The sequence below is a fragment of the Limulus polyphemus genome, unplaced genomic scaffold, assembly GCF_000517525.1.
Source record: "Limulus polyphemus unplaced genomic scaffold, Limulus_polyphemus-2.1.2 Scaffold1065, whole genome shotgun sequence".
In the NCBI taxonomy this organism is placed as follows: Eukaryota; Metazoa; Arthropoda; class Merostomata; order Xiphosura; family Limulidae; genus Limulus; species Limulus polyphemus.
This window is the reverse complement of record NW_013666675.1, coordinates 250,088-254,942: the sequence shown is the minus strand read 5'-3', so window position 1 is coordinate 254,942 and position 4,855 is coordinate 250,088.

Genomic DNA, 4,855 nt, shown 5'->3' with positions numbered 1-4,855 from the left:
CTCAGTTCTATTACACACTCTCTGACTGCAGTTCAATTACTCATTACCTCCCCGTCACTTCGTGGCCGGTCTTATATATACAGACTACCCCCAATCTAGTAATCTCTCGACTATTCACGAAGGAACAGGATATTTCAGGATATTCTCTATAATTTTGTCATCGATATTCTGAAGCTATATTTTTATATTCTTCAATCTGATGGGAATAAACAGCAATCAATGAAAATTTAGAAACCACTTTCCATGCCTACTTCTGACACGCTCAAATTTACAATTTGCTAATATATTTTTCTGAGACCGACTGATGCATTGCCATAGTCGTCATACCACATGGGCTTACAGATAATTGACAATTTGGTTTTATGTGAAAAAAATTCCCACGGAACCCACTGGGATTGTTGATTTCCTAACTGCTCAAGTCACATGATTAGAGATGCTTGAGCACCGGTACTGGCAACCTGGTACCGCCGTTACTACTGCAAACCCTGGCTTACAGTGACGAACATAACACGAATGCATATAACCAATGACATTTGTACAGGCAGTTAGAGGTACAGAAAGTGTGTCTAGCAATTTAACACATCTGGCAATCATAGTTTGCTTTTGACCATTCTGCAGTTTCTAGGCATTGAGCTGAAAGAGAACCTGCAATACTCCTTAATAAACACAGGATATATGCAATTTCTTTACTCAGCATCTAGTCAGTTTGTACAATTATATGTACAGGCTCACCACTCCCTAATTAAAGCACAATCTTCCACTGTTGTTTTTACTGTGGAACTAGGTCAGAAACAAACAAACAAAAAAACTCTAGATAGTACTGCCTACTTACTGGAAATCAGTGTGGTTGAATTATGGTACTTAGAGCAGTGGTGTTTTGGTCCAGTTCTGAGTCTGCATATTAAGGTATCTTGAAATCATAATCTAGCAGAGACAATTCTGCTTCAGCTGTTGGCTTTTTACAGTTTATTTTATATGTGATCGGCTCAACACAAAATTGTTTCAGTCAGGGATTAATACCTCTAACACCCTTTTAATGTCTCATGGGCTTTCTTTTACATTGCTGACAAATTTATTGATGATGATGAATTTCTTGCAATTCGCTCTGGGAAATGTCTTCCAGTACACATGAGGCAGTTCATCTGAATATGCAGCTATGTTCTTGTACAATCTAACTTTTAAATCTTGAACTTAGCCTGATAGGTGGCTCTGTTTTCTACCAGATTGAAAGCCTGATTTAACTCTGCTGTGGCAGTTTCCCAATCACAGAGTAGGTTTTCAGAGTAGTACTCAACAGCAAGAAATGTAAGACCATTCATACTTAGTAGCAAACATTGTGTTTCCTTTCCGGATTCCCTGCATTCCAGGCAATGACTAGTAGGCTCACTTTGGGGAATTTTTCTGACTCTGAAGCTTAGATGCTTAATACCACTGCTCCAGGACTGGTGTGATCAGGGCCTTGTAGTGTGATGTCAACATTAATAGAGGTGCTAACTCTGCCTTTGGATGCCTGGAGGTCTCAACACTTAGCTTATTGCAGGCTTGTGATCACGATCAAATGGGTAACATTTCACCAATTTGAAAACACTATCTCTGATCATTTTGATCTGGAGCCTTCGGTAGATCCCAGATATCTGCAGCCCCATCTCTTCCCACAGTAATGTTCTTCACTGTTTGTCTTGCCATTTAACTATTTTCAAGATAGTGAATTAACCAATCAAAAAGGAGACAAACTATATCTTTCATTTGACTTCTAGTTCAAAAATCCAAAAATAATGCTACATTAAGAATCCCATGGATCTGCATAGAAACTGCAGTTAAATGGATGCATGCATTGCCAAACCAGAGTTTGGTTATTTCTAATAATCCTAATAATAAAAAAGGAAGACATTTCAAAGTTTTTATTTTTGGCAGACAAGCTTTATAACTTTTGCAATGACTGGAAAGTTCATCAAATTTCACCCTTCCATAATTACAATGAATAAATATTTATTTATGTATCTTTTCTAAATTGTTGTACATACATTCTGCATACAATACAAAGGTCAGACTCTTGCATTAACCTCTAGCTTAACAAAGGTTACATACAACAAAGACTGTTATATAGAGTTCTACTGGTATGCATACCACCTCACTTTAACCACTGTTAGTGAATTATCAGTATACTTTAGTGTTGTACAAGTATACAATTTAGTTTTTCTTGTTACACTTGTGTTTATTCCTGTTTTTTTTTTTTTACTTTCTACCATCATTTTATTTTCTGCATAACATTTCTGGAACATATTGTATTGACAATAGTTTTTTGGTGGACATCATATCAAGTGCATCCAAGTACCACACCTACAGGAATGCTATATTTTTCACAATTTAACAACACACATATGCTTTAGTGTAAGCACAGTAATTTTGGATCTATCTCTTAGTCATGGACAAGCAGAGTTGGACAAGAACAGCCTTGCTAACACAGTATTTAAACATTAGCATAAGATAATATGAAATAAAATTTGTATTTTTCAGCAACCACAAAATTCTGAAGTAACTAAAGTCTTAAATTTCCATGGAACAGATGCCTGGATAATAATGACAATCTGACCTTAAGAGAGAAACATTTGGAGGATTTACAATAAGTTTTTTATTGCAGCCTAGAAAAAAAAAGTGTAAAGTTAAAACTATAAAAAAAGTATCCTAATGAAGTTCCAAGATATGTAACAGAAGTGAGTGACAGGAAAACAGCCAAGGCCAATCACAATTTAAAGATTTAAACCAAACTATCAGTATTGTATTACCAAAGTAAAGGATCATCCCAACGAAATAACCAGCACATCAGAATCAACTAATAAATATAAGAAACAGATAGTCTTATATATTGAATCTTATAACAGGGAACATTGTAATCTTAATGAAAACATGCTGACCATTTAATGTCAGACTCAACAAAATCTCTCACAGAGAGTAAATACAGTATATTCCTTTGAAAAATTACATGTACTGAAAAGGAGAAATACGTCTGATGAGGCCAGGTAAATTCTCACAAACAGAATGAAAATAAAACCTGTAGATAATTGAATAGAGTTGTTTAAACATTTCTTTAACAACAAGTAAAAGCTTGGAATGGTCTATTCTTTCATATGGGGTGTGTCTGTAAAAATACGAAGAATTAAATTGTGGCAGAATGCTACAAGTTCTTTAAATACCTATAGAATGATGGGTTTCTTTTTTGTGAGTGTAAAACACTTAAATACACCAAAATCTGTAGATGTTTTATGTTGACCACGATAAAATTATCCTGTTTTCCATCAAACAAGCTATTGCCAAACAATTTAAATTTGGATTAATTTCTAAAAAGCATCCCCTTCTGCCTTGCTCATTCTTTTTTTGTGAAGTCTGATGCCCATTTCAACTTGTTGATTTAACTCTTTCTCCTAAGTAATAGTTTTTGAGCAGACACACAACCGTTAAAGACACTTTGTGGTAATGCATATCTTATTGTTCTGGAAGTAGCAGTCATATCTCTACTTACAACTAGGTTATTGGCAGCAAGATATCTGCTGCAGCATACCTTAAGTTACTTCACATCACTTTTGAAGAGTTTGGGCTTTCTATTTAGCCCACTATGTGCTAGTTTCACACACACTCTTCAAAGTTTCCATACAGCTTGTACTGACACACACAATTTTACCTTTATTTGTTGCATCAACAGCCAATAAATGTTGCATGTCTGTACTGGTAGCCATAAGAGCATTCATTGAAAATCACATTACTGGTGATGAACCAAAACATGAATACTCAAAATGTGATTATATCCTTTGAAAATATTATTACTTTCATTGGAATTACAGGTTCTTAAAAGCTGTTTACTGTTCTTTCCAAAGGAAAACATTACATTACAGCACAGCAAGAAGTCTTACTTGCAGAGAGCTTGTGTTTACTGGAAGGACTAATTAAATGACAATTCATGTATTCACATATATGTAGTACAATAAAATACTTAGTATCTAAATATGATACAAGAAAATGGGTCATATAGTGAATTAACAGATATGGTGAAAAAAAGATTAATAAAATAACAAGCTTCCTTTCAACAGATACAGAAAAAATAATTATATTTTATTATATGAAAGTTAGTGAACATTTAGAGGTCATCAAGTAGTAAGTAGTTTCTAATTGAGTGAGACTGTAAGTATAAATACTTTATTAGTACAGTTTTTTCCTGATTTTTGTAGTAAACAGAGAAACATACAAATATTATGGCTTTAACCATCTTACATCTTAGAATATGAACATATTTTTATTCAGGTATATGTAGGCCATTTTTCAAAATGTGGGTACAACTTGCCTGTATTTAGTTAGATGCTCTAAACAACAAGAATGTACCCAGCTATGAATTATGATAAATCTTTTGTCACTCACTGTCAGAACTAGTGTGGGTGTGTTTGTCTCTGCATATGGTCAGTACATGAATTTTTGATTATTTTTTTAATGACTGGCATAATGGGCAAATGCAGGAATTCTGTGAACCTTTGCTTCCCTATTTGGATAATGAGATTGGTCTCCTGACATGACATTTTGGGATGTCTAGGAAGAGCTTGAACTTAACATAGTTACAAGCAAAGTTAGGTTTTGATTACAAAAGCTTTGGTGTTACTTCAATGCAGTTATCTGGACTTTGCAATCGTCCTAAATATTTGAAAACAGTAACAAATTTACCTAAAAGCAACACAGCTGTTTTCACAGTCCATTGCGATTAACCAATCACAAGGGTGGATTATGGTCATTTGGAAGCATCTTTGAGAATCCATTCGGTGACAAGGTGGATTACAGGAAGCTGAAATAGCCTCACACTTGGGTGATGTTG